The sequence below is a fragment of the Sturnus vulgaris genome, chromosome 8 (assembly GCF_052056855.1).
Source record: "Sturnus vulgaris isolate bStuVul1 chromosome 8, bStuVul1.hap1, whole genome shotgun sequence".
In the NCBI taxonomy this organism is placed as follows: Eukaryota; Metazoa; Chordata; class Aves; order Passeriformes; family Sturnidae; genus Sturnus; species Sturnus vulgaris.
Window position 1 is genome coordinate 34,522,592 of NC_142250.1, and position 10,146 is coordinate 34,532,737.

Here is a 10,146-nt window from a genome sequence, read left to right on the forward strand (position 1 = left end):
TAGAAAAGACCACATTTTGCTTGTGCCTTTTGTGCTGCTGTATTGAGGAAAGAAGTAATGCTGCCACACTCATCTGGGAATGAAATGCTCAGGGCTAACAGAGGCAGCCAGCTCAGGAGGAGAATTTTAGATAAAACAGATCAAAGATATTGTTATTAAAAAAAAAATTACAATGAAGCTCTTTTCATGTAAATTCAGTAAATCACCAAAGGAGAATTTAGTGATATTTTAAAGCAGTTTCCTCTGGTAGAGACAGCAGCAGATAGACAGGGTGGTTGCAGTCAGGAGAGAGCCCAAGTAGTACAAGGGTATAGTTAGAATATATTTTGCTAGGATGGCTGGAAGTCTGAGAAGAACATTGTTTTTGTAAGGAGTGTCACCATTCCCAGTTCCCACTTTTCCACTCCCACCTATACTTAGAGGTGCTCACATGAACCCAGTCCTTCCTAGAATCCGTGCTCCTTTAATACCCATACAGGCAAAATCCTTCTCTTAATTTGTCTTGGAGCTAATATGATACTCCTGACCCAGGAGCTGGGCAATGAAAATCTATATTCCATGTTATTAAATCAGATTATCAGAAAATCCCTCCTTGGCTCTCTCCATGCCAAGTATAGCATCCTACAATGGGACAATTAAAAAAATTAAGGAAATCAGACAAAGAATTTTGCTACCAGAATCTCTTAAAACAGATAAAGTTCTCTTTGGATAAAATATTGCCTCTTGGAATTTTTCCTGTAGGTCCTGTGCTGTTTTTCACCCCCATTATAACACAGCTTTCTCTGGTGAAAGTCACCCAACACAGTGCTTAATAAAGTTGCACAGCAACTAATCCTGTCCTTTGGTGGATAAAGGTAATATCCTGGGATATTCATGGATTTATCTGTATTTCTGTCTGTACTTCTGTCTATCTGTAGTAATTTTCCAAGAACAATGACAGCAGCCAGGGTTATTCTCATGAGCAGGAAAGAGAAAGGTGGAAGAAGAAGGAACAGGATTATAAATCCAGTTTTCCTGTTATCAGCTCAAGGATGGAGAAGAGAGGGGGTTTTTACCTCCTTCCTCATTGTGGGATCTCTGTGGATAACTGGGAGCAAGTTAGGGCTGCAAAGAACCTCCAGTCCTTTCTGGGATGGAAAAAGGATTTCACCAGATACAGCCCCTACACCTCACAGGATCTGAGCAAAGCAAGGAAGTAAATATTCACTGCTCCATCCAGGATCACCATCCACACCAGGGATTTACACACTGCTCATCCCCTGTGCCACCACAGCTCAGACTCTTCTATTAAATGCTGGAAAATCACACAACTTGGCTCAGATTTGCTGTGGGTTAAACCCTCATGGGGTGTCACAGAGGCAAAATGGCTTTTGAGGAACATTCATGTGGGACACAGAGCCATTCTCTGAGCCTCTGTCAGTGCAGGTTTGTGTTCACAGTCCCATAAACCTGTGCCATCACTTCCATTACAGGAGAATGTTCTCAGTGATGCATGTCTTGTCAGAAAAAATCATCTTAAAGCTGGGCTTTGGCAGTGCAGGTCTCATACTGCAAGGCTTATAAAGAAAAAAAAAATCCCAAAGCATACTTTGAAATAAAAATACTGATTTTAGCTGATTCCTGATTCTGTGGATAAACATGAGCTTTCATCTTGCTTTGGAAAGCTTGGGAATACAGATTTTGGGTGTCCCTGCTGCAAAGGGAGATTGGCTGTCTCTGGAATTACACTTTATTTAACCAAGCAAGCTGTGTGTTGATAAAGCCCCCAAGTTCGTTTCAATATTGCTTTTTCATCTCCTCCAGTTGCAACAACCCAACAAATCTTTTAAGGCAGGTTTTACTCGTCCCTAAAATGGGCAAATTCTTACAAGGTTTCTTTCTGGAAGTCATTCCAAAGGCTACATGAACATCACGGGCAGAAATTATCCAGTTTTTGATATCAGATTTGGATTTTCTGCTCTTTCAATCCTGTTGCCACCTCCATGTAACACATTGGGAAGGAGATGACCTTTAAAGGTCCCTTCCCACCCAAACCATCCTGTGATCCCATGATCTGAAAGGGTTCATTGCCCTGCCAGGGTGACTTAGAGGATTTCCTGAGGGGCAGACATGCAGTTTCTACTAATTGGATTGCACTTTTAATTCTGTGTTTGCTCTCCAACATCACTCACTGGAAAGTTCTTCCCCTCCCTTAAGTCAGCACCAAAGGCAGACTCAGATGTTAAAGAGCTCTGATGAGGGAAAAAATGAAGGGAAATGGCAGAGATTTGAGTTTTGCTTACTTCCCCCCATTAATAGGGAAGAAATGTCAGAAGGTTTGCAAGAAAGATTAGAAGAAAATAAATTCAAAATCCAGTGTGACCTTACACAGCTGGAATCAAAAAAGGGGAGAAGCCAATGTCCAGAGGGGAGGAATGATGATAGCTGGAAATCCAAGGCAACAGCACTGTTTGCAAATGAGGAAATATTGCAGACATTTGTATTAAGATAACCTCAGTTTCTCTGCACTTAAAGCCATTTTGAAGCCATTGTTTCCATTTCCAGCAGTGTACCTGGAAGTAAAAAGAAGCTCCAGCATCATCTGGCTGTGGGCTGAGGGACATTTCCTGTGTCTCCACATGTAGGGATGCTCCTCCTTCACTGTATCCTCACCTCCCTGGCCCAGAGGATGAGGAGGAATATCTCCTTGAAGTTAATTATACTGATTTCAAATGCTAATTTTAAAAGAAACCTTTTGTCAGTGATAATTAACATTTTTTTCTTTCACATGAGAGAAAAAGACCAGCATATTGTGAGGAAAGCAAATCTCCATTTGTAGCTTTCTGTCCAAATCTTTAGGGGGTTTGGCTTTCACACAAATAACAAAAGTAGGGACTTAGAGTTAATTTAATAAAGCTAAAACTGGTGATGAGGAGCAGAAGATCCTCAACACTGGGAAAAGAAATCAGTCAGCAACTCCTTTTATTTTTACCTCTCTACAGCTACCAGATCAATGACGACTCAGGACTGCAGAGGAAATTCTTAACATGAGCACCGTTAAAGCATTTTTATCTTTAGAGCTTGCCAAGAAAATGCAGGTGTTCCAGGAGCCCCAAGTAATAAAATCCCAGGGCTCCTGGGTCTGCCTGACAGGTATTCCTGACAAAAGGAAGTCATCTTTCTGCGTGGGAGATAATTGCAGGTGATGTTTGTTATGCCTTGGCTTGATAAAAAAAATCAAAGAGTGATTAAGGACATAGACAAAATTTCACCACTTCTTTCTTTTCTGCCTTATAATTAGGTTTTGTGGCTAGAATCTCAGCTATCAGGTGAAATTTAATATGAGAAAAGTAGAAAAAAAATCTAGAATATTATGATATAAAGGATATAACAGCTCACTTCAAAGTCTCTGTCCTCACTTGCTCCTTCCACAGATCTTATATCTTCCTGTGTGCTTGCTTTTTTCTTTTCTCATGATTTCTCTGAACGTTTATCAGAAAAGTATTTTAAAAAGACAAATGGATTAACCAGTAGACATGGAAACATTCTACATGAATGTGGATTCAATCAACTTTTTCCATGGGAAGAGCTCACTTGAGACAGATCAGGAGTCCTTGGTAAAAATAAACTGGAGGTATCCCTGTTCATTTACAGCTAATAAATGCACAGTACTGCTGTAGACTGGGTAGTTTTCCAAATTTTTCCCTCAGGAGTTTGCTGAGCTTGGACACGAGGCTGGTTCTGCCTCTGAGTTTTCTTTATTCCAGGTATAACCTACATGGACCAATGACAGAGGAACTGTAGAAAGTGGCCAATATTTCCTATTTCATTGTTTGGGTTATTTTAAACATTTACTGCATTGGAAAAAAAAAAATTGAAGGAGATGACAAGACAGAGTTAGAATTGACTGAAAGGCTGTGACTGTTCTGGAGGAGTTTTATCCCTGTGTTCTGCACTAGAAGGGAGAAGAGGGATGTTGCTGAGCTCTTGAATACAAACTCTGCATCTTGGTAAAGGATGAAACTCCTGAAACCAGACCTCAGAACTCTTTGGGTTGAGCGAATAAATGAAAAAAAAAATAAAAAATTAACCCTTGTGGAATTTAACATAACTCACCAATTTGGCATTTGTATTTTTTTATGGAACATTCTCTGCTCCAGGCCCAAGGAGAACCATCACACATGAGCTACCATAAAATGAATATCATGATTGCTGTAGAAAGCTGGTGGAGCTACAAATGGGATATCTCAGAGCTGAAATCCTGTTCGGTGTCAATAAAGGATCTCAGGATTTGCTCTTCCAGTTTATTGAGACCTGAATAATTTGATACCAGAAGACAAGATGTTCTCAGACAGATCCATCCCTGATCCATCCCTGATCCATCTTCCTGGATTACACGAAATGCCAGCACAGCTGCAGTTCTGGTGATTCACAGTGTCAGTGTCAGAACCTGCTGGTTCTGGTTGATGGACACAGGAATGTTTTGCATTAACACAGAAGCTGAGTGTGGTGAATATTCACCTCCTTTTGTCCTCCATTTACTCACAGAAGCTGTGGCTGCCCCTGGATCCCTGGAAGTGTCCAAAGCCAGGCTGGACAGGGCTTGGAGCAGCCTGGGACAGTGGGAGGTGGAATGAGATGATCTTTAAGGTCCCTTCCAGCCCAAATCATTCTATGATTCTATTTTGCTTGTAAAATATTGACTGAGATTTACAGGTTCTAACCAAAACCCTTTACACTAATAACATTTTATAATGAAAAAGCCAAACTGATGGCAAGGGCAGGCCACACCTCATTAATAGTGCTTCCCATACTATGGCCTGGAAATAACTTATGTATTTTTAAAAGGTTGCTGAGTTTATTGCAGGAGTTGCATAATTCCTTCATTACCATGGTAAGCCAGTTAAATCAATAATTAAAATTAGAATTTCAAAGTCCTTAAACCTACTGGACTTGTAGAAAAGCTGCCAGTGAAAAAAGCCTTATAAAACCTCGCCAATATATCACAGATCCAAGGGAATCACAACCCCAAAAGAGCTGTTACAGGGGCATAATTTAAGCCTTTAATAGACTGCTTTGCAATGAGTCTTTTAGTCTCTGAGAGAATGAATTGGATGTCTCCTTCCCTGAGCTCGAATAAAATTAATAAGTTTTCCAGTATATTTAAATTAGTTGTGCAGAACTTGCAGGTGACACACAAGGAGTTGAGCCCTGAAGTCCAAAATCCCAGCAGAGTAAGGGAGGCAAAGCAAAACCAAGCTCTGCAAAAAAATACATATGCTCATGGGAATTAAATGCATTTTTGAACCCAAACTCTTCAGCCCAGCCTGTGGCAAAGATCCAAATATCCTTCGTTAATAAAACAGACATATTTGGTTAGATCATCCCCACATGTATCATAACCTCCTCCTCTGCAGAACTTATTAGAAAGAGCAGAAATCTTGTTCTGTTCAGTTAAAAAAAAAAAAACAAAAACGAACAAACCAAACCCCAAACCAACCAAGATGCAAAAAACAAATATTGCAATCACAGGATAACAAGATTAATAATGGACATGTCATGCAAAGAAGTGGATAGATAAGAATATCCACATAAAATTTCTATAGTAGAGGAAATTCTGAAAAATAAAATACTTAGCTAATTGCTAAATGGAAGTTTACAAGGGTGCATGCTCATGTGTGACTTTTTATATAGAAGCAGGCACTGACATCTACGTATCATTTTGAAAGCCTTCTGTTCAAGCCTCTATTTTCATCTTTGCTGAGTGAGAAGGAGCCAGCCCAGTTTAAAACAAGAGGAAATTGAAATACCACACATCTAAAAAGAGCAAGTGTGACAAAAGTGGTTTCTGCTCTGACATTTTGAAGGAGTACAGGGTGAAGTGAACAAGTTCTATCTAGAGCAGTGTAGATGTGACAGGTGTTACTTATATCACTTATATCACATATAGGACCAATATAAAGTGTAACATCTAGCAAATTCAGTCCTGCCTTTCCTCCTAAAAGATTGGGAATTAGTTTGCTTTACCTGTCTTCAGACAGCCAAGAATATTTGGGGACTTTAAATTAGCAACTGTCTTCCTTCTTTGTCTTCATTTCAAATATCTTTGCCCAGGACAGTTTAAATCCCACAGTGACAGCACATCATAGGTGACATTATGAGAGGTCACCCCGAGCTTAATTCCTTTTCCTGAATAAAACCTTCCAGTTCCATCACCTTTCCACTTGGATACAGGTCCCTAAATCTCTTCAAGCCCTTTCCAGGTCCCCCAAACAAGAACAAACTTCCCAAGGCAAAGCAAAGCTCAGGCTGCTACATCAATTCACAAAGCAGCTCTAAATGCAAAGACAATTCTCTTTCAGCTGCTGCAAAAAGCATCCCAGAGAGAAAGGGAAATGGGAAACTGGCACAGGGTGCCCAGATTTGCTGTGGCTGCCCCTGGATCCCTGGCAGTGCCCAAGGCCAGGTTGGACATTGGGGTTGGAGCAGCCTGGGACAGTGGGAGGTGTCCCTGCCATGGCAGGGGTGGCACTGGGTGGGATTTAAGGTCCCTTTAACCCAAACCACTCTAAGATTCTATAATAATATTTCAACAGTTCCTGGAGGATGGAAATAATTCTTTCTAGAAAAGGTTGAAACAGAAAGGGTGTTGGTGTGTGCTGAATAATTCTACAGGCTGCAATATTATGGATATACTAACTTAATTCCATTTAAATAAGATGCGATTTTGTTTGTTTAATTGGAGTTTTTCAACATCCCTCAAAGATGTTAATTTTCCCATTAGTTACTCTTTTATTCATTAGCATTAAGCAAGAGGCGAGGAGTAAAAATAGACTGAGAACAAAAAAAAAAAACAAAAACCAACCCAGAAAACCAAACTAGAAGTCTCTTATATCTTTAAAAGCATTAAAATGTAGCTAATTACTTTTTGTTAATAAATATTTCCTGGGGTGAGAAGTGGCAGTGCAATTAAAATCTAATGCCCAAGCTCTATTTTGAGCCCCCCTTTTTGTCTCTGAGGTAAACCAAATGAAGCAGGTACATCCACGCACTCTCTCCTTTAAAAGAATGCTGTTCTTACAGAGCTCCATATGAAGTGTGACTCAATATCTGCATCACTGATGGTGCTGATAGGGACTGATTCTAAAATATGAATTGTGAACCAGAGCCCGTGCTGGAATATGTCATTTAACATCCTGCCTTTGCCAGAATAACACAGAGGGACCAAGACACTGAGCTTGCTCATCCCCTAATTGGTCCCCAGGAAGGAAGCTCTCACCTGGCTCCAAAGGAGCTCAGGGAAGGAGAGAGTTCTGCCATCCACCTACACACACATCCACCCACAAACCTCCCTGACTCAAAGCTTCCCATGGCTTTCTGCTCTTCCTGGCTTGTTTGATTTCCTTAGCTGCCCTAAGAGTCCTTAAAGAACCATCCAGCAGGCAGAAGTGCCAGGAGCACCAGCCACGTGCCTGTGGACCTGATGTTTCTTTAGTTCCATGGAGCCAAGCAGTGGTGACAGCCCGAGTGTGAATAATTCACCAGGAGGGCTCTGGGGAGCAGCTGTGGAGCTGTCCTGGCACTCTCAGCTCCAGGCCTAAAGCACTGGAGGCTTTCTCTCCCCACATCCCCAGTGGTGGCCCATCTGGCTGGCCAGGAGCTCCCAGTTAGTCCCAGTGTGCCACACAGGGAACCAGGCAAGAATCCACTGGGTGATGCTCGTTATCTGGGGCTAGGGAGAGTAAAGGCTGAAGTCAATTAATTTTTGGTCAGTGAAGGTGACAGGGGAGGTGTAAAGGTCACCTCTGACACCCCAAAGAGAGACAGACCTGTGGCTTCTGTCTCCATCAAGCAACCCTGCCAAGGATTTGCATAGCACTGGCTGAAGAGAGAGCAAATTTAACCCACCCGAGTGCCTAAAGAGCTTCCTTGTTTTCCTTGGACTTGGTGGTCTTAGAGTCTGTTCTAAATGACTCCAAATTACTCTGTGATTCCATCCCAGGATTCCATCCCCTGGGGAAGGGGGAGTGACTGAGCCGTGCTCAGTCGCCAGCTGGGGTTAACCCTCGACAGATGCCCAGCAGATCCTCTCCTCCTGATTCGTAGGAAATGAAGCCATTTCATGGGTCCATCGTGCTCCCTTGGGTACACACAATAAATAAACAAACTCAGAAGTGTTCAGCAAACCCCTCTGCTGCAGGGATTACCAACAGGGGAATTAGTTATGTAAATCACTTGGGCCTTCAGAATACAAAATATGCACCGAGACTCAAATTACTCACTGAGAGAAAACTTCAGCTTCCTCCTGATATCTACAAAGGTTTTCCCCTTGATTGTAGATTTCCCCCCAGATCTAACCTTCCATATTCCATCACAACTGAACTCTCATCTGCCTCCCATTATTTCACATCTATTGCTTAGGGAGAATCCTCTTTTCCTGACTGTCATCCTAATCCTTTTTCTCCGGGCATGAATTTCCTCCCCCACTGTTCACCCAGGCTCAACACTGATGCCAGACCCCCGTAACAGCAGGGAATTACTCAGGAGCAGAGCTTTTCAATCCTGGAGGCACCACAGCTCACTGAAGGGATAACAGCATGCTGTGTCAGGAACCCACCCTGATAAACCCATGGCCTCGTACATTGAAGGCAGGGGAAAAATCCTGAATTCCCCAGTCCTTGTGCAGCTGGGGGCCTTGCAGGGCTCATTTGAGCCCAGGAGGAGGCTGAGTGTGGAAAAAAGAGTCAGGAATCACCTTGATGCCAGCTGGGGGTGACCTTCCCTTTGACCACAGTCACAGAGTACCTGTCTCTCATCTATGGATCACAGGATTTCCCATGCTTTCCCCCCTCTTCTTCCTAGCAAGTTTTCCCACATTTTTCTTCACAGTGACTCCCAGCTCACACAGCACCTTCCTTTAGTCCCGAGGCTGCCTTTGTCTGCTGAGCTTCAAGGCTTTAAGCTGTCCCTGACTGTCCCTAGGACACCCTGCTCAGGCTGCTGATGCCAGGAGACCCCTCTCAGCAGGGCTGTTGCTGCCTACCCAAGGAGGAAACTTTGCTGCTGTGAAGCAGCAGCAAAACCTTCATCTTCTCCCTCACTTCCTTAGTTCACCTCTTCTAGGAGTGTAACAACCCCCTGTATTTAAAGAAGGGGTCACCTTTAAGTTTTTCTCATAGAATCTAAAGTTGGAAAATCCCTCTAAGATCATCAAGTCCAGCCATCAACCAAATACCACCACCACGTTCACTACTAAGCCACGTCCTCAAATGCCACATCCACACATTTTTTGAACATTTCCAGGGATGGTCGCTCCATCACTTCACTGATTTTGGAAAAAAGACAGACACTGTAGTTCTGTCCTGATCCCCTCAGCATGTTCTGCAAACAGGGAGCTCTCAGGGCTGGACTCTGCACCCTGAGCTGCTCCTTTGATGACTCTATCAGCCCTTTAAAGCCTGCCTTTTGCAAACAAACCAAACCAAAACTGAAGTGAAAGATGCTTTTTCTCCAACATGCCAAGCTCTGGCAGCGTGCAGGGTGCCAGCTGCTGCTCGTGGAGATGCTCAGCTCTGGAGGGCTCCAAGGGAAAACTGCCCGAGCATCCAGCTCTCCTACACGTGCAGAACCACTTACTAAGCCCCAATAACTGTGCTGCAGGGTATCTTTTGCTTTCTTATTGTGCAGGGATTAAAGCCTGGCTGCCTTGATCAGAAAGCTGTCCTGATTGCTCACAAACTCTCAGCCTGCCCAGTTAAAACTGATTTAAAGAGACGGGAAAAGCAATGAGAAAACAGCTCCCGCTCCATCCTTTAAAACAAACTTAATTTTGACACCTAATTATGTGTAAGTCAGACTCATTCTTATTTCCTTTGCCAAGCTGCTTTTTAGTTTTGATCTCACAGGGTGCTCACCCTCACAGGAGGGAGGCTTTGATTAGGAGGAAGGAGAAACTCCTGGAGAGGAGAAAGGCTGAGTGAATAAAGGCACCTGCAGCACGATGCTGCCTTTGCCCCTCACCTGCTCTGTGACCTTGGGCATGTGGCTCTGGCATCTGGGCTTGGATTTCCCTGCTTTTAAAGGAGGGGAAGCAATCAGTTTCCTCCTCCGCATGGTATTTGGAGACAACGAACTGCAAAGTGCTGAGCCCGAGCAGTAAAACCATTC